Below are 21517 nucleotides of genomic sequence, written 5' to 3'. Positions count from 1 at the left end.
GGGCGAATGAAGGATGAATCCGCCCTGAAGACGATGACAGAGAAGGCCATTGAAACGTTTGCAGCAATGTCAATCTTGACCCGGCTGATTTCCCGTGAAGACGTCATCAAGAAGATTCGCTGGGAAAGTACCAGATCCTTCAGAACCCGAGATAGCATGACGAGACGAGAATAGGCCTCCATTCACACCTGCTGCGAATGTATAGTGATAATTGCAGACATTCACCATTCATCGCAGAAAAAAGATGCATTGAAAATTGCCGCTACCGTATTAGCAGTAGAAGTAGTGTCACCAAGATATCTACTTCTTAAAACTGAGTAGTTCTCATAACATGCTATGACGAGCGCTGGTGGGTGAACTTAATAATGAACTAATGCGAATGGCCTTTTTTTATGAAAATCTTGAGTCAGTCCCGAAGTAATGAGCTATATCCAATAGGCGTATTTGAATTTCCCCGGATTCCGCAGGCGATGTCACGTTTTTCAACTTAAGGTGAACTTAACGGCCGAAGCAAAACGTAGTACGGCTAGTGCAGCTGAAGGTCAAATAAAAAAACGAGCTGTTTTCGGGTAGGTGAAGAACTTAATTTGAAAAAAATACAGAAAATTGCTAACAACTTGCTGATAATAACTTTGTTTTATTTTTCACTTCTTGAATAGACCACTCTTCTCATGTTCTGTCAGAAGAAATTCTCTGTGATCGACATTTCGGCCTCTGACTGCTCGACATTACTCTGTTTTTTCCTAAGTAAGATTAACAAGAGTAAACGTTGAAGCGCATGCGCTACCTTTTCCATTGGTCTGATGGGGTCGACCAATGTATCAGCAAGATTCTTTATTAATGCCGGAGCACCGAAAAGGACCCTCCCCCCCTCTACATATTTGGCTCTTACTTTTTTTGGTACGCTCTAATGCTTCGTCTCTCAATTGTAGACGTTGATGGAGAGTAAGTGTGTGAATAAAAGTGAATTCAGCAATGTCAGTCAGGAATGTTTGTTGATACGACCGCCATGGTGATCTACAGCGTTTTTTGTTATCCGCAAATGATTGTTTGTTGATTAATCGTCAATTTTGACGAAATTCGAGGCTGCCGAATACTTCATTAGGTACGTCTCGATTAAATACTTCATCTGTGTAATGGATAACCACTGCCTTAGACATTAAACTAAATATTATTTTGTATAATGTCTTGGTCACGCATCCAACTAACTTCCTTCACATATGTGTCGAAAAAGGAGTTTTTTTTAACCGTCAATGGAAAAAGAAATTATTTAACTTTGGTATACATTTTTGGAAACATTCTTCGTATTTATTCTTCTGAACTGAATTTGAAAAAATATAAAAAGATGCTGTGCTGGAATATACTGTGCTGTATGCATGATTTGGACGTGCGTGCGGCTGCCTCCATCTCCATGGTTTTTGGCTGACATATTCTCGGATTTCGCCGGGGACCTTCGCGACTCCCTCTTGTATCAGTGCACTCACTCCACGAGGCGAAAGGCTCTTCCCTTTGGGATCGCTCTCCTGGGCCAAGGAGACGGCGAATGTCAATCCTCGTCACGGTGGCAGCCGCGGAGAAAGTATTTCGCCTCACCTCGAGGGGCGCTATTCATGTCGAGAGAGAATTAAAGGTCTTCCCTGAGTGAGTGAGGGTCTCTCCCCCCGTCCCCCCCCCCAGTATCGCGATGTCTCGTCGTGGAAAGGGGTGTTTAACTGGATTTTTCCATCGTCGTGGAAGAGGCTTTGTGGTTTCGAGCCCCAGTGCCCAGGAAGCCTAGGGTCCTCCATGCCCATATTTTATTTTGTCCTGATTGTATTTTGGTTTTGTTCGTGCATTTCCTTGGTGTGTAAGTGACTCCGAACAGGAGTGGAAGCGGTTAAGATTACATGCCCTTGATTAAATGGAATCCTGACTCTTAAGTGTTCAATGAAGTGATTTTGTTGTTAAAGAGGTAATATTTGAAACGTTGGAGTGAGCGTATAGATCCTTGGTGATGGTTTTTCTGGTTCATCGGGAACGTGCCCAAAACTGTCGTCCGCAAAATATGAGTCAACGCGGAATGAACCCGAAAAACAATCACCAATTAACTCACCGCGGAAGCCTCCGTGATAATATAGATCCTTGTTTCGTATTCCTCTTCGGAATCATACCTTTTGTTCCGCCCATGATATTTTCCTTTTTAATTTGTAAGCGTAATGTTATACATAATACATAAGACGGGACAACTTAGTTGTCCACATCATGTGACATGATAGCCTGATGAAAACAATCGTAGGGCTGGTGGAAGGGAAGAAGGGCAAGGGACGGCCCTGAATGATTTACTTAGGTCAGGTTATAAAAGATGTAAAAGAGAAGAAATACGTCGCTATGAAAATGATAGCGGATAGGAGAGAGGAATGGAGAGCTGCGTTAAACCAATCGTAGGATCGTTGATTCATGATGAATAATATACATGACGGAATATCACTGCATGCCGTAGACATGCCGTTTGATGCCCGAATGATGGATTTCACTTATCAAGACTACGGTTGTTAATGTTGTTCTCTTCATTTCTACTTTTCGGACGGGGAAGGTGACGAACCGTAGAGTGGACGCAAAGGGCTTATCATTAAAGGGGCTGTTATTTGCTTTGCGAGGGCATCGTCGGGCGCTGAACACGCAGGGAGTGAATTCCCCGCAACTTGCCCTATTTAGGCCTTATTTGAGACGTGCCGGCGAGGAACAAACTTTCGACTTCACCGTATCCACGTGGGGGGTGAATTCTCGCGAGGGAAGGATGTGAAAGTTTCCGACGAGCCCTTCCACCCCCCCGCCCCCCCTCACGAAGCCTCTCCTCCATATAATAGTGCCACCTACCCCTCCAGAGGGAGCCCCCGTTCCAAGAACAAGTGTAAGCGAACGATAATGTGGCAGAGGTGATGTGTGTCTCATCGGCGCCCTCATACTACATATAGCAGTACGGGCTTCTTTTCTTAATTTCTCCCCTTAAATATATATTTGGAAAGAATTCAATAATGTACTGTGTGGGGCAGCGTGTGCTAGCCTTGTCTTTTTTTGGTGGGGTGGTAAAAAGGGGTGGTTCGCGTGACGGGGGGCAAGGAGAAGGGGGAGGGGGAGGAGGGAGGAGGGGTGGGGGAGTGGGAGGGATCGACAAAAGAAGGGCGCGATGCTCACCCACGGCTGGGGCGATAGATGGAGCCACTGCGGTGCTCGCAACTCGGCAATGGAGAATATCCCTGAGCAGACGAAGGTTTGAAGGTCATTGAAGATAATTCTGTTCGTGATTAGGGATTACTAGAATATAAGTTCTTTCGAGCAAATACAAACGTTACTGGATTTCTGCGACGAAAGCTACAAGTTATCGACTGCAGCTCATTAGTTTCGTTATACTGGGATTTTAATAAAGTTAGTCACAGAAACTGCATCGCATAGTGTTGATGCCATATTAGCTGCTGATTACTACCCTTATATCATGTGCGGCCATGCGTTGGGCAGGTTTTCTAAAAAATAATTATGTGGTATATTTATTTTTAAGCTGCTAACTTGGCTTATTTTTTTACATCCTTAAATAGCCTTCTTTGCACACGTACTATTCAAAGAAATTCTTTGTCGCAAAAAGATATAGAATTTTTCTCGCTGTAACTGGAAATTCGCTGGCCTTCCAAGGTAGGGGCCCGAAACGGAAGGGGCTGGTAAATATTTCCTCAAAAGCATCAAAATTGTTTTTGATACAGCGAAAAGAGCTGCATAATTAGTCACAAATTTCTAATTGGTAATAAATCGAATAGTAAAGTAGAGAAACTTCAATCGCTCCTATTTATAATTGGAAAGTAAATGAACTTTGATCTTGTTTTTGTTGTGTATCAGACACGGAAAATTTTTTCTCTGTAAAATAGGCAGTGCATTTTTGTTGCGTGTTTTTTGCCTAGAATCTTGTTTTGTTTTATGATAATAACTTTGTTATATTTTTCACTTCTTGAATGGACCACTCTGCTCACATTCTGTTAGATGAAATTCTCTGTGATCGATATTTCGGCCACTGACTGCTCGACACTACTCTGTTTTTTTCTTAGATTAATTAGATTAAACGTTGTAGCGCCATGCGCCATCTTTTCTGTCGCTCTGATCGGGTCGACCCGTAGCCACCGAGAGACAAGGCCTGAGCAACCAGCCGTGACGTCACGACGAGAAGGGTTAGATTATTGCCACTCGTCGTTCGCTTGAACGATCGCAACTGGAGTGAACGTAATTCTTTCTAATTAGATAGTAGAATTCCTTCGCATTTACTTTGCTACGTTAAAATATTTACCACAAATATTTCAGGTTTACTTTATTCAGATCTTAACGTCCTTATATATTTAAGATTGCAAACTAAACCACCGAAAGTAAGCAAACGCAATGCTCGAACTTCTTGCTCAATAACACATTTTTGCTGCGGGGAATCCTTTGAAAAGCAACAAGTCATTAGTTTTCTCCAAATATATGATAAATTATTCCACGAGACGTTAATTAATACGTTTTAAAATCTGATCGGAATGAAGTAGCTGGCAAAGGCTTTAACCAAAATTCTCAGTATATCACTCCGGTAGCTTTAGACATCTCACTTACTTGACGTGCTCCTCTCCGAAATTGATTATCTGGATACCATGGACCTTTTTAAAAATAAAAGTCATAGGGGAGTGGAGGTGATGCATAAATAAGGATGTCAACAGTTGCGTATTAACATGTTTATTATTATCATCAAAACTCGAGTGTAATTGTACACATCACAGAGGACATTCTCAAATGCGGCTGCACACATTTCCCTGGTACTTTTACTTTTAAGCACAAGTTGAGAGATAGAGAGAGAAAGAGAAGAATTGCACTAAATATCTACATATCTGTGGAATAGTCAGGCTTGTTAACAGATTTCAAGGACAGGTGTTCGCCAATAAAGTAATAACAGGGATCACTGTCTGGCATGACAGATTTTCAGTAATCAGAGGCAATGACTAAGGAGTCACTGCTATATCTACCACAAGAGGCAGATCAAAACATTTGGGAGAAAGTCTCACCTAAGATTCCAACATTATAAACATTCTTGCGTAAGCTAAACTTCCCTAGTTTTAAAATTGGAACTTTTTCAAAATTAACACTAACATTGCGCGCCTAGTTTACCACAACAGAGAGCTAAATTCAAGGTATGGGGTTGAGGATAATGTGTTCGGAACAAGTATGCAGTCATGCTTATGAACCACTGTCCAAACATTTCACAAATCAAGAAACTGAACTTTTCTCCAAGATTCACTAAGCTTGAAATAATATTCTGTCGGTCGTATGTCTCCTTCACCCTAATGCTTTCCTCCACCGCCTCTTCCAATGCAGAAAATTCCTTCACCTGTCTTCGTTTGCCTGGGCTCTCCCGTATGCTTGCCTGAGAAGACAGGTAGATGGGGTAATAGGGAAGTTAGGATGTCACAGCGTCTCAGTCGTGACCATTTCAATGGTGCGGAAAGTAATCTCGCTGTCCTCTCACCATACTTCCCTAATTCACGAATTATGCCATGAGGAGCAAAATTCTCTTCAGACACACCTGTAAAAGTAATGCAATTCACTATTTAGGTCTCAGTACAACAATCAAATTAAATATTTTACATATTTACGCTCATATAAAAAGTAATCCCTTACTTCCCATTACATGATATTTTGAATGACTATTAATTTATTTTAAAGCATTTTCAATTCTTTAGACTACTCTATTTTTCTATTCTACCCCTCATGCCTTTAATTTTAAACCTTGAGAAAACTGAGGCGTGTATAGGGACACCAATGGCTACAATATTTATTACGGAGGCTTCCGCGGTGAGTTATTTGGTGATTGGTTTTCGGGTTCATTCAGCATTGACTCATATTTTGCAGACGACAGTTTCGGGCGCGTTCCAGCTCCCGTATTCGGGTACAAATGATAATCAATGATAATGTCCAATCATTTGGAACCGAAGACGGGAGCTGGAACACGCCCGAAACTGTCGTCTGCAAAATAGGAGTCAACGCGGAATGAACCCGAAAAACAATCACCGACAACAATATTTGTTTAACTATGAATAATCGAGAATTATGGCTTACAGGAATTAATAAGAATTGATTCACCAAATAGGAGTCATGAATAAATAAAATTTGACGAATTGCCCAAATTTTTAACTAGAAAGCAATAACTTTTCTATCGCTGCGATCAATACAATAAGCCTTCCAATAAAAAAAGCTATTAATAAATGCTACTCTAGCCGGTTGGATTTTTTTATACCACGGCCGTGCTTCTTTTATTTATAATTAATGAAGTAAGTACTTGAATATTTGGCCAGCAAGACTAAATTTACACTCTTTGACTCCTCCAAACAATAAAATTAAAATAATTTACACACTTCCAAGTACAGGAAATCTTGGACTGCTGTCAATTAAATTAAAAGAAATTCTAATTTTTTAAAGTAGCAAGTGAATGCCGCTATTCAACTCCTCATCTCTTTAATTATAACCCACAAGGTTAATTGTAAATATTTATATTAAATCATGAAAATATTTCATTCACATCAAACGGTGACATAAAAACAAAGATCTTTTATGCACTTGAGTAATTTCACTGTGCTACCTTTACTTATTACCATATTAAGAACCTTTCAGTAATAGCTTAAAGCAATATCAATCTGAATTAAATGATATACTTCGATCCACCGAATGGGATTCATGACTAAATTAAACATGCCGAATTACCTATTTAACAATGAATAACTTTTCCACCACTGCAATCATTACCAAAAGACTTCCAATAACTAAGGCAGGAACGTTAAATAAATGTTTAATCACTCAGGAGACTTTAAAAGTATCCATCGATTCGTGCCCTTCAAATTTAAACTCGGCAATTTCATCGAAATAATAAGTCTTTAGCAAAACCAAAAATTATTTTGAACACACTTCCATCAATACCTCTATAATTATACGATACGTACCTATTGTTCTTTGTTGGCTCAAGTTCTTCATTCATAATGGCACGAATGGATTTTTCTCAAACTTCTGGATCGCTCGGGAAATTGAAAACAGACATCTTGGGCCCCGTCTTGTAATTTCCTCGGCAGTCAGAAACACTGCGGTAGTTAGACTAATTGCACAACTTTTTACACTTTAGTAGAACTTCAGTAACATCCACTGCTACCGTAGAACGAACCACTGCTAAAAACCTCTTTATTTTCTTCAAATTATAGTTTTATTTTCACGTCTCACTCATTGAAGCGACTTCTGTTTACCACTTCGACAATGCCACTATCCTTCCATCAACAACTCCCTAACAACATACGTAACCCCACTCGTCCTGACGTCACCGACCTTCTCTGCTCGCTTGCGTAGGCCTTGTCTCTCGGTGGCTACGGTCGACCACGGTATCAAGAAGATTCTTTATTATCGCTGGAGCACCGTAAAGGAACCTCCCCCCCATCTACATATTTGGCTGTTACTTTTTTGGCACGCTCTAATGCTGTCTCTCAATTGTAGAGAGTGCGTGAGTGAATAAAAGTGGAGTCAGCAATTTCAGTCAGGAATGTTTGTTGATACGACCACCATGGTGATCTACAGCGTTTTTTGTTATCCGTAAGTTACATTGTTTATTAAATCGTCAATGTTAACAAAATTCTATTCTCATCCTCAATTAGCCGCCATACCCGTACGAAAAATTCGTAAGAAAATCTGAAGCACATAATATATCTACCCGTAATCATTGGCCTCCATATTCCAAAACATCACACGCCTCATATGAACAAATCGTTCATAGTAACCGCCTCACAAATATGGAACTCTCTCCCAGCCCAAATAAGAAGCATTACAAATATCAATAGATTTAAACATAGCACATTTGGGTTTCTGAAAAATGCCTCCTTATAACCTCAAGTTGAATTTATTCTGTTTATATTCATGTTTAGCCTAAACCTTATAATTATTGTTGTTGTTATTTTTATTGATACACATGTGAATAAATGGTCAACTAAATTTTTAGAATGCTAAATCATAGTGTTATTCTAATGTTATGGTTTCTTTAAAAAATTGTTTGTTTGACATAACTGTCATAACGAATTATCACCTTAAATTCTTGTAATTAGTCTGTTATATCTAAGTGCGATTATTCATTTTTTTTTGTTGGAAATATTGTGTTGCTGATTTTTTTCATGCTCTTGACGATCTGAACTGGTTGCATTTGTCTGTAATCTATTCATTTACTTCTTTTTTTTATTTATCTACCAATGCTGGAAATGTAGAAAGCTGTACATTTATTTTCTCATGGGCCCCAGTGCCTACGAAAATAAACGAAATTATTATAATGATTAATTCGAGGCTGCCGAATACTTCATTTGGTACGTCTCGATTAAATACTTCATCAGTATAATGGTTAACCATTGCCTTAGACATTATACGAATTATTAATTTGTATAATGTCTTGGTCACGCATCTAGCTAACTTCCTTCACATTTTTGTTGAAAAGTAGCTGTTTTACCGTCAATGGAAAAAGAAATTATTGAACTTTCGTATCCATTTATCATAACATGCTTCATATTTATTCTTCTCCCGATGGAAAACAATTTTGGTGGGCCCCTTGCATTAACCACGTGCTGTAGGTGGTGTATGGCTAACGAGATACCTCCATGGTCTCGAATAGCTTTAAATTTGAGTCCACCCGATACACGGGTCAGATTGGGCAGCACGCCAAGGCCAGAGAGAGAGAGAGAGAGAGCACATAGGTCGGGGCACGGCTGGGCCTGACTCAAGCCACCATTTCCCTTCTTATAATTGAGCTCTCCGGAATGTTAGACCTTGTTTTTTTGATAAGGTTGAAAGCGTTCCAGATATTTGATTTCTTTATGTCAGCGAACCGTGTTTTTTTCGGGGTGACTCCATCGAGATATACAGGAAAGCAGTCGCTACAGTAATGATTGATGCGAAGTCAATGTGTGGGAAACTCAACATTCGTGGGGGGAAATTTCTTTTTTAATCGGTGCGAGCACCACTCAGCTGGCCTTGGTGCGTGTCCGAATCCAACCTCACTCGATTGGGAGTCTGGCAGTCGATTTATGTCATCCTGGATTGGATATTTTACATCCATATCGAGCTGAAATCTGATACGGAGCGTAGAACTCATTTCGGACGAGGACAATTGAAGTCTCTCCTCGTGTTTTTTACGAGTTTCGAGTGTTAAGCATGTTAATTTATTCAATTCTATACTTGAAATTTCTTAAAATTAGTGATTAGAATTATACGAAAATATATGATGGAAAAATTGGATGCAGCTTTAATCATTATTGTAATGTCGTTGTTTTTATTTCGTTTCGGGAAAATTGATGTCTTTTCGCTTTCCTGGCTTAAAAAGTCATCGGAAGAAAAATAATATTCCTGAGAATGGCAAGCGACTTGTCGGAAAGATCAGTTACCGCGATTTAATACGATTTGATTTGGGACAGGTGTAGAGAAACCGCATGGTTTCACTTGTTAATTAGGGGAATGAGGTGGAAGATTACGCATATTACAAACAATTATAAATATTATGCATTCAGTTTCAAGCAATAATTTTTATTTTTCACAATTTGTTCACTGTTTCATGTACTGCAATATTTATCTTCCATTGGTACAGAAAAAAATAAGAACTGGCGTTATTCATCAAAATGTAAGAGGAAAACAAATGGGAAACTTGCCCCTCACGTGGGGCTCCCATTATGGGGCAAGAGTTCTAATCACAGTTTTCACATGTGAACTTTCTCTTTTCAGAATATGTGGTGCAAGGTTCTTTACTCCATTTTTTGCTTTCATAACACATTATCCACTTCACAATTGGTGGATCTGAGAATAATTTTCCTCAACCTCAATAGTCATAATCAGTTTTCCTGTAAAGTGAATGCCCGCTTTGTTTGCCGTTCAGAAACCGCCGCTTAGTATTATAAACCTTTACTTTCTTTTTAGATATCTTCACGCTTATTTTCTGGGTGTTGGGGGAACTCGTAAGAATTTCAGACCACTTTGAGTTTTAACGCCGCTTTTACGCTTGCCATGCTTTTGGATATGGTCCAATATTCTCAAGATAGAAGTGTGCCTCCCGATGTATGCGAGGAAAAGTATGGTTGTAAGTAGTAAGTAATAATCAGAGTAAAGTACTCAGAGGTAGAAGGTTTGTACGGACATGAATTTGGTAATGAGTTAAGGGAGGAATATTTGAGGGTAAAAAATCTTCTCCGCCTTCCATGACAACACTAGATCATCACTAGAGAGTTTTGGATTTCCCTTAAAATGTGTCAGCCAGTCATTATAAATGCCAAATCAGTCATTAGCAAAAGAGTTCCTGGAGGTGCTCCAACTACAAGCTTATTTCTAAACGCTTTCTCGGAAAAATAAGGACTGGGAGCATGTACACTTATGCCTGTTCACGGGTAGATTGGACAACAACAGGCAGTATGATGCATATCTACGAATAAAACGCATCTAAAATTCTGGAAATAGCTAATATTTTTTTGAATTCCCGGTCATTGCATGCAATATATTCTGATGCACACACCGTCTTGAGACGTTTACGCTGAGACAATCTCCAAAATTTGTTATCCCAATGCTTTCCAATCGGTTTTTATCTCACATTTTCCGCATTTTCTTTCAATACAACTAAAAACAAAGCGCATGTGATATTTATGGCAGAAACTATGAAGTCATAGAAAAATCAATACAATATAGTGGGGCAGGAGTCAGCGCCCGCGGGGGCAAGAGTCCACATGCGGACAAATGCCCCCAGACTCTCGCCCCAACAGCACTTGCTACGCCTATACACGCCACAACACAACCACATAGTGAGCTGCGAACCTGCTAACTGCAAGAATTTTCGAGGCGAAGAATGCATTTAAGGAATTATAGACATACATAGTAGTAGTTAAATAAACTTCCAAAGCACAAATAAAAATTACGCTATTAGATAAAAGTTGCGTAAAAATGAAAAATAAAAAAAAACTCACGTTCTGTCGTTCGATGTCTTCCACTGAACGCATCCCTGCGCTACATTTGGCCGCGTGTATGAAACTGATTGACTACAAGTGGCATCATCCCGGCATTTAGAGAAATATTTCTGAAAAGGTCTCGGTAGGTATAAGGGTAGAGAGGGGCACTCTCTACCCTTATAGCCGACGATAGGCAAATAAATATCACTATTATCTTTTGTTCATCGATCAAATAATCCTAATACCTGGCGAAGGTTTGTACATGTTTGACTCTATTTTTTGTTGAGTTTTAAGAAAAGGTGGTCTATTACTTCTCCTCTATTTTTTTGGGGAATCAGTCTACGAAATTCAGTCTGACTAGCAATTGAACCGCATATCACCGTCGTGCAGCAAACATGTTCCTATATGTCCATGCGGTAGCCATGCGATGGTAAATGTGCACACGGCATGAAACCATGCCAAAAATGAGGCATGCAGCTCGTAGATCACCGTGTGTTTCGGAATTAAAGCTATTAAAATGGAATTCACATCAAGAAACGGAATATTAGGCCAGATTGAATGGGATAAAAGAAAGCGTAGTAATGAAATTTATCATAATGAAAATAATTTTCTATTTCCAAACTAATTTATTTCAACCCACCATGGATTCGTCACATAATGCCATTTTCAAGGTTTCATTTTTTCACCTTGCCATTTTTTAACCTTGTACTAATCCTTACAACTTAGAACCAGATTTTGGCACATAACTCCATTTTCAACGCAATTTGTAACCTTGAGTATTGCATTATGGGCCGAAACCTGGGTCTGTTAAAATAATGAAGAATGGAAGTAGGAAAGTACTTTCATTATGTTAAATATCAAAGATTTCCTCGGAATGACTTTGTCTCTTTATCTTACTAATGAAACTCTTCTTAATTGAAATCAATCAACCTGCTATTGAAATTAGGGCAGAGGGTTGATCGAAAGGGGACCGGGTCTTTGGGCACCCCGAACTAAAATCCTCGCTGATTGAGGTGGACCAGCGAAAGGAATTCTCGCCCCCAGGACCCCCAATGCGTGACTTTCACTCTTCTTGACACAGTATGGTGTAAGCTCTACCCTAACCTATATATCTCGGTCAAATCGCTAAGTTAGTGTCTACTGTCTACCGACTATCGAAATTAATCTCTTAATAATTCAAAATACCACTTCCCTTTGCTGTGGATGTGGCCCTCTCGTTTTGAATAAAGACATTAACTTTAATTACCTCCACAAATATTAGGTTTTTATTCTTAATGAAAAGATTGCAAGTATGCCAGTTGTAAAAAAAATCGGAGCGTGACTCAAAATAGGACATGGGGCGAGGCTAAGTAAGTCGTGGGTCCATATTGTGATGGCGATAACTATTTTTCTCATTATATGTATGCTGGGACTTGCGGTTTGCAATATCTTCGAAAATGATGAAATAGTTCATCTTTTTGGAAATCGTTATCTACCTCAAACTTCCTCGTTGATGTCTTCTGCCTGAGCCAACTTCACGAGTTTCTAACTCGAGCTTTTCGACTTCACCGTGTCACAATAGATTCATTCAAAACCACATCCGACGCATAAAAAAATATTATTTTTAATCCTTATTTTCTTGGTTTTGTAAATTGAGTGAAAGGATTTATCACGCTTACAGCGATATTTTTTCCAATATTTTTTCACTGAATTGCGATATGGAATGCGGGCTTACCTAATTACGTAAAATATGCTCACATTGAAGGGACTTAACTATGCGCTACTTAAACTTTTCTGTTCTAACATTCAGACTCGTTAGAAACACATGCATTCCCCGGATTTTATCCGCTATTACCGTGAGCGGATTCTATAACTATTCACCCAAAAACAGCGCAATGTGTAATGCATGGAAATGAGCAGGAATGATGGTGAGCTTTCAACCCTTATAGTGCCAGGGAGCCGATCCATCTGCCCGGGGGGTATGTGCGGAGAGTGCCAAGGGCCGATCTATCGCCCGGGATTTTTAACACTCACGCCTTTTATTTATTGTGTTTCATGTAGCTTTGGTAACCATTTTTAGTATCTGTCTTGTTTTAACATACACGTAAGTTTTGGGAGCAAATTAATTTTTAAAAATGGTTTCTGAAAATGCATGTCAGTCGTTATGTAAATTTTTAAGCGCAAACCTACGAATTCGCAAAACACTAAGCCCTTGCATTCTTCAGCATATCCGGGAAAATAGGCTGACACTAAGAGGGTGAAGAGCACGCGCTTCGAATTGAGAGAGGCGATGTTTAATTTATCTGTGCAAATTTCATTCTGCTGGCAATCGGGTCGTGCGAAAGGGCGCCCATTCGACCCTCGCCCTAACAACAAGTGTGTGTGTGATAAGAGTGTGACATTATGGGCCGTATTTTTAAACAATACTCTTATCGCCGGAGTGGGATGAGAAAGAGTTGTATCTCCACCTACTATTCGCAGTCAAGAACGTTCCTACAGCAACACCAAACTCTTCCTCTTCGAAGTAGTGGGTGTTGAGTTGATCGCTGAAATTCTCATATCTACGTCATGCTTTGTGTGACGTTTGCTGCCCACAGTTCATTGCGGCAAGAACGCATCAACAAAAAGAAGATCGCTTTTATTAATAAAACTGGAGGACAACAAGATGGACAGGCTTACAAGGGAAGAGACGAAGTTGTTGATTGGCGTCATAACTAGCGTCTGGAGGTGTTGGAAAGCAAGAAGACGGATGCATTATGGAAGGCGAGAGCCTAGTTGAATGTGCAGGACGAATTTAATTCGAACGAATTTGTTCGGAAGGTAAGTATGTTTGTTTGGAAGTATGATGTCGATAAATGCATTGTCTGATAGTTGAAAAGATTTTTGTTTCAATGAGCAATTAATTATGAAAAATTGTTGCTGACTGATCGCTAACTATTTATCAAAGTCATAATTTTAAAACTATCTATAAATTCGGAGACATTTTCATGAAGAGCCATTCTGCGATTGCGACTATCCATGCTCGGCAGTTCGCGAGACAACTTGCTCATTTTCAACAAAAATCTAACATAACTCGTGTAAGTCTGTTGGTAACATCGACGTAGCTCATTCTAGGTTCGTAGCTAGTTCATTGGTTTTGGGGTTTAAAAACCGGTGAAAAGCTATAACTTTTTAAAAAATTCTTTGCTGAAATCCTCATAAAGTGCACTTTGGTGGTAGATTGCAAAAAAATTTCGTGATTATGTCGCGGCCAGAGATTTTCCACGAAACGTATTTCCCTTCATTTCCAATACAAGATTAGACGTGATTCGCGCCATGCGATACAAGTAAATCTTATTTTCCTGCGCCGAAATCAAAAGCTTCACAACAATAATTCCAAGTTAATGGAATGTTAATGGAATTATTATTGTGAAGCTTTTGGTTTCGGCTTGTAGCGGCGGGGTAGGGGTAACAATTAAAACGACTCCGCAATGGTGGCGGAGTTGCTGTAATTGTTATTTAGTGGCAAAGTAAATAAATTCGTGAATATACGTAGTGTACGTGTAGCATTATCAATTGTGGCTGTAGTGATGGATATTTATTTTTGGTTTGGTTACAAGTCCAGTGATATATTTTGTCGTAAATCTCAATGTAACGGATAATTTTTCTATCTCACAGCGTACCACCAAGCAATTGAGGAAGAGTTGCGATAATATCAAGATGAGGAAACGGGAAGAGCTGGAAGAATGAAAGGCAGGAGATGATGAAGAGTGGTGGCGGACCAATGACACCCACCAGTAAGGAAGATTTGCCACCAGAGATGGAAATAGCCTCGCCGCCCGTCTCCTACTCTCCGGCGAATGCTGGGGACTCTGATGCGTTGGCGGTCCCTAGCGTTTCCCCGGTGGGTAGGGATGGGACCTTGGATTGTTTGCTTCCTCTCAACATTTCTGAGATATCAGGCAAGTTGATTAAAAAAACGGGTATGTTCCTATCATTATTAAAGGGAATTCCTTAGTGTTGCACTGAGATTATTATCAAGTAAAATATTATCATGTTGCATCTGTCAGTCAAAAAATATAAAATGTGTTCAGTACCATGATTGTGCTTAAAGGAATACAACTTCGTTAAAGAGAAATTGACCTGCATCATACTAGCCTTTGTGTATTGTACGTGTGGTTATTTTTCTGTGACCTTTATAAAATGTCATTGCATATCCAATATAATCATCATGGTTGAAGTTAAGCTGAGTTACTTGATGCTATTTCCAGGAATTATGACACATGATTTTCATTAATCAACGTTATACTTTCTTATTTTTCCTCGGAGTTAAATGACCACCATCGAGAGGAAGCATACACTCCGAGGATGTAATCTGCAGGGACTTCTTGCAGTACAAAAAGGGCATAATTAATCAGGGAAGCGGCCATTGAGAAGGAGATGGAGGCTAGGCTGGGACTCATGGCATCTTACAATGAAAAGTAGGATGCCATCCAGCGGATCCGGAAGAGGGAAGCGGAGATTGCTTGTGCTATTAAGGAGCAGGAACTTGCCAATGCCAAGGCTGCTGGAAACATCATCCATATGGAGGAGGAATTTAAGAAGTGTATCCAAGGCATACAGCTTCAAACAGAGGAGGCGAAGTTGAAGCGTGTGGTATTTGTTATGATATATTTTGCTTGGTGTTGCTTGTGCTTTCATTTTAAAATTCTCCATTATCTTGATGTTTTTAAAGTCATTAGCAAATGATTATCTGCCAAAGGTTATTCAGGGAAAATATATTCATTGCAATTACCTAATTTTAGGGATAATGAAAACAAAATAAATGTAGTTAGAAGTTTGATGCACGTTTCAGTTTGAGCCTCTGCAGAATAGGCAAATTAGTGATGGGAATTCAAACTTAAAATACTGGTACTAGCCTTAGGCTCAGTTTATGGAGGCTTTCAATTTTGAAACCCAGTGTGATAAAATTGAATCCATGCAATGCTCTCTGAAATGAATTATTACAAATGAAGATATTAAAAGCATGTGAATGATCATTGTGTTTGCATATGGATATTAAGGTATAATGCATGCTTTGAGATACCTAATTATGCCTGTATTATTGTATGGAGTTTATATGTATCATATGCTTATATGCCACTTCTTTGCAAGCTTTCAGATACTCCTCTATGAATTCCTCCTCTTCCTTGACATTGGTCAGCTCCTGCTCCTGCTTCTCTCTCCTGGGCTGCTGGATACCTCGATGTCATGAAAGATGCCATAACTCTGCTGCCTGCTTCTATGCCTTAACCTGAACCATTTCCTGTGGTGATGGTGCCCTCTCTGTAACTGGAATGATAACTTCTGCACCTGCATGGCTTTTCCCCGCCTTCATTACTCCTGCCTTTCATAAGCCATATCCCATCTCTTCCTCATCTAATTCTGCACATCCAACTAGCAATTTTGCCTTTTTTGCATTAGATTTTGCATCGTCTTCTTGCTATCGGAAATGTGTTTTGTGATTTTAATTTCAGTGCCAGCCAACAACTTTGTTCTTCCTTAGTAAATTTCTCTTGTTTTTGTAAATGTGTTTAATTTTCATTTAATAAAGCTAAATTCAATTGAACCTGTATAATGTTATTTAGCTGCATTTCCCAATCCCTATATATGTATATCTTTCTTCCAATCTTTTCAGGTAAAATGGTGACATAGGTAAAGGCAAGATGTAATGTAGTATGCATTCTTTTCATACAGTGAGTGGTCAACATCAAACGTGCAGTATGAGGTTCAAAATGAAGCAATTTTTTGGATAATTTTAACATGTTGGTGACGGTAACACGAACTAATGGTTGGAAAAACTTTCGTTTAGCAAATTAAGTGAGTAATATTTATGTTAACGTGTAAGTTATTACTGCCTCCAGGTCAATCATTGCTGCTTTATCAATTTTATAGTTGCTTTCATGTAAAATTGTAAAAGACGTTTATTCATACCACCCATGAGTGAAAATAATTTAGTACTGATCAAGTAGTATGCTTGAACAATTCCACTAATTAGTCATTTCACTGCTTACTCAAGGCATTACTGCCTTTAAAGGATCAAAGTTTTTAAAAATTCCATTTTATATTTTAAGTAGTATCAGTCGCATATATCAATCGTCACTGAATATGAAGGTTGATTGAGTATGCCTGCGGACTTGATTCTCCTATGTACTAGTGTTCCATTGCTGACATAGAATTCCTTATTTACATTCTTGATTACTTGCTCCATGTTGTAAGATATTAATAGCCAATTCAGAATATGAATAACAGGGGTAGGCCTTCCATTACCTTACTCTGTAATTCCTTCCTTCTATCAGCCCTTCCATCAGACAGTCATGTTTCATTATCTGGCTGATTACCACTCCATTTTTTAATTAAAAGTGATTCTGCTACGGTTAGTTCAAATATTTATAATTTTAAAATAGAAATGTTTAATTTTATTTATTTCTTGAAATTACATTGCTAAAATCCAATTTTTTGGCATAATTATTATTATCACCCATGCATTATTAATGATTATTTATGCATACAATTGTATGTATGTCCCTACAAATATGAAATGGGTACTTTGAAAGGGCCTAACATAATGAGATAGGGTATTAAATTAGGAGAATGGAGTACCCGTGACAAGAGATAACTCTACCTATCTTCATGTTGTTAACTGTATTTATACATTGTAAGGGACATGCAAAGGAAGTGGGAGTCTTGGGCAGGAAAGGAAAATGCAGGAACTACCTATATGGATTTTCATTGGAATAATATAATTTTATTCAAGACTAAACAAGACCCATTACAATGGAACAGTACAGTATGGAGGTGTGTTTCGGAAGAGCTTTATGTATCAGTTAGAAAAATACACTAAAGGGATAAGCAGAATCCCATTTATTAAGAAGTAGAATTACTCAGCAACCACGGTTTGCCTCAGCTTGATATTTTCAAACCATAATATGCCTTGAGATGAAGCTGCCAATTTCAACATAAGATACGTTGTGATAAACTTGGTAAATAAACATTTACATACCTTTACGTTTAATGAAAACCATATGATCTATTCCGGTTTCCGTACAATTAGCCTAACTCTCCCCCCGAACTCACAGTCGGAACATAGGTGCAGTCGATACCACCCAATACGTATACTCTAGGAAATCAACCTTTGTCATAAAAAGATGTCTTACATCTAGCAGTATTTTCCTCTGAAATTGGCAACTTATGTTTACATTTGTAACGAGGTATCAATGCCACCAGGTCATTACTGATGCTCTGTAACGGTTACCAAATATTTTGAACTCAATACCTTATAACACTTCCCCTCCAAATGGAAAATTTTCATTCATACAATTTCCAAACTAAGGAGAAATCATACCTTAATTATTCTCAACACCGTCCCCTGAGCAACTCCGGGTAGATCGCCACAAACGAGATTTAATACTGTGTTACATAATCAAAGCGATAATATAAATCTTGCGTAAAAATACCACATACCTGGAATGACCCGGAGGCATAAAACCAAAAGGCAATTAGCAGTTTTAACATATACGGAATCGTCAGAACACGATTGCTTAAATGTTCACTCCATTCAGAGGGTAAAATAACGTCTGTTACGGTACATATTGTGAAGCGATACCTCTGGAGAAACTCCTTTCTGAATAGTAGTACTCAATGATATTCTACCTATCCCTTATGTGTATTCGTCCAACATAAATATACGACTCTTTCAACACATACCTTGAAAATTCAGCATCCATTTCATAACAACGGTTGTTTACTTACAGACTTAACGCTTTTTTCGTTCTTTTTATACGTTTCCTCATAACAGGCATATATTATGAAACAAATAAATATCATCACGTTAAAAAAGCGTAATTTTTAAGGAATTTTGATCGCATACTGCAAAATGTGTCCGGAAAAAAATGACAAAATCCGGAGGTTAACAACGCATTCCGCCATATTAGGCCTTGAAACAGTTCCTACAATTTAGAAGGGTGGTCTGATCCATGCTCAAAATAGTAGGGAGAAATTCGGTAAGCTTGTAGATGGAGTTGATTCTACTAAGAAGGAGGTACGTTTAAAAAACGCTTGGAGGTTGATTTCCCCCTAGTAACGCGTCACACAGGAAGAGTCGTTCCTCTAGGAACGTCTTAAAATACGGCCCGGATCATTTTCGGGGGGGGGGGGGGGGGTGGGGGGGCTGTGGTGTGGGAACCACATCCATCCGGAATGCGAACTGCGAGGGTTGTGTGTGGGGGGGGGGGGGGGGCAGGAGAGAGAGAGAGAGAGGGGGGGGGGGGTCTTCTTCTCTCTCGCTCAATATTCCGTGCAAGCGGCAGGGCGAAGTTGCACGGGGAGACGAAGAGGTGGAGGAGGGTGGGGTGATGACGTGGCCGTGATCGACCGGGTTTCGTTTTTCATTTTTTTTATATTCGCGAAGGCGAACGAACGCGCTAAATAATTTACGAGGGTGCCAAATATCCAGAGTCTCTCTCTCTCCATCTTTTATTAATATTTTTGCGTATCAGTATCGCAGGCGCGCGAATATGTGTCGCCCTGGACTATTATTATCGACGCTGGTCTCTAATGAAGTCAAATGGGCCTCGCAAATTCCCCACCCCCCCCACCCCCCGCTCATGCAACGGCGCTTACCATTAATTCGGCGTTGGATTTGGACGATGCTCGCGAAGATTTCGTAATTAATGTGTTTTTTGCGCTGCATTTAACCTGATGCAGTAAAAAAAAACAGTCAAGTAGCGACTGAGGCAAGTGAAAAATCTGGCATATGCCCTTTCTTCGTGACTTTAAAATATAAAAAAAAAGTACTCTTCTTCCATACCGGAAATATTTTCCCGCATTAGATCCTGCTGTTATTCCTTTGAAGGCTGAAAATGAAACCGTGAGTGGTTACTTCAAACGCTGCAAAGATATATCGAATTATCGTATTTCAATATCTCAGTTTCTCTCTGTAGCCGATGACAATTTTATCGCATCTTGCTATATTTTCCTTTGGTTTTAATTGATTGAAGTTTTATTTAAATCCAGAAAGTGATTTGCTAGTGTAACAGCTTTTTATGGGATGCATCATTCCTATCATTAAATTATCAAGTGCGCATAACTTATCCTTTATATATCATAATCCTTCCGCTCCCCATCCCCTTAGCCTCTGACACTCCTACTCATTCCCCAATCTCTTCATTTTCTTCGATTGGCAATTTGAACTTTTTTTCATTCTCATAAAGATGTGTTCTCTGGCTTTTATCTCCTGTTATGTTTCTACACAATATTATCCCGCATTTATTTGTTTGTATTCATCTTCATCGTACTTATTTGCACAGCTATGCATCATAGGCCGTTCGTAGTTTCTATTTCCTGCAGACGGAATTCACTACTTCATGATTTTAAGACATCTCAATCCATAGCAAGCTTTAAAATTATTTCAATTTAATAAATTCCAACACGCTGAAATGGAAAGAGAAGCTGATTTTTGTATCCTTTGCAATGTTTCATTATCTATTCACTCTATATGTACGCATAATTTAGGATTTTTGAGTTGTATTTTTTGTTTATGCTTTATTTACTTGCTGATTATGTAAATTTATTATTTTGGTCGTTCTATTATCAATTTATAAAGTATGACACACGGTCTCCGGCGTTACTTTGTGGAACTGCTTCATCATAGAGTAAAATAAAATTACTTTGTTCCATTCGACACTTTATTTTAAATAGCACGACCCGGGTTTCAGCATCTCATGTTATCATCAGGTTGTCAGCATCTCATGGTATCATCCTGATGGGTGGGGCGTACCCTAGACGATGACACTGGCCCCTCATTGCACACATGGAGGGTGGATGGGTGCGGCAGTTCCTTTCCACGGGCCGCATCTCACTTCGATGATTTTATTTCCTGGGGTAAATGTCCGAAGGATCGCTACCATTAGCCTGTGTCCACAGGTTCACCCACTAGGCTCCCACGCTCCATTAAAATTCACCGAAAGAATACTCGTAACAAATAAATACGTAAAATAGTTCTCGGAGTATAGGTCAAATGTATGCGATGCAAAAAAGTTTTAGCCAACGTTTCAGTGTATTTTAAACTATCATCAGGGCTTAGCTTTGTACATATTTATTGATATTCTATTCTATATAGTATATTTCAATATTATTGTATTCTATATAGTGCATTTGACCTATACTCCGACAACTATTTTACCATGAATTAAACGAGGTCAAGATAAAAAGAAAAATAATTAATTAAATACGTAAATATATCGCCAGTAATTATTTTCGTAATAGTGATAGTTAAGGGCAATTTGTAATGGAAGTGTTATTGGTGTGATATATATGGTGCGAATGTGCTCATTACACGTTAGCAACATTGACTGAGTCAGCAAAGTTTAACTTTGGTAGGTTATATTCGGAATCCCAAAATAAATCTAATTTGAATAAGTCTTCATTACGAAACTGATTACTTATGGCAGTTTATGAGCAGATATATTGTTTTTGGGTGGCAGAAAGCATGGAAAATATGTTACCATTCTGATCCTGAATGAATACTGAAG

The 21517-nt window shown here is 38.9% G+C and overlaps 1 protein-coding gene and 2 long non-coding RNA genes across 4 annotated transcripts in view; all 3 read left to right on the top strand.

Annotated features, from left to right (window-relative positions):
* LOC124155565 (solute carrier family 12 member 7) overlaps window positions 1–21517 on the top strand; it is a 329089-nt gene that overhangs the window by 62587 nt on the left and 244985 nt on the right. The window lies entirely within an intron of this gene.
* Window positions 13548–15008, top strand: LOC124155597. Its single transcript, XR_006864208.1, has 2 exons — window positions 13548–13787; window positions 14625–15008. It is a non-coding gene; the product is annotated as an uncharacterized LOC124155597 (long non-coding RNA).
* On the top strand, window positions 15296–16554 carry LOC124155591. The gene is made up of 2 exons (XR_006864205.1): window positions 15296–15602; window positions 16101–16554. It is a non-coding gene; the product is annotated as an uncharacterized LOC124155591 (long non-coding RNA).

Source organism: Ischnura elegans, chromosome 1 (assembly GCF_921293095.1).
Source record: "Ischnura elegans chromosome 1, ioIscEleg1.1, whole genome shotgun sequence".
Lineage (NCBI taxonomy): Eukaryota > Metazoa > Arthropoda > Insecta > Odonata > Coenagrionidae > Ischnura > Ischnura elegans.
Note: the sequence above shows the minus strand (reverse complement) of the source record. Positions and strands in the feature narration are given on the sequence as shown.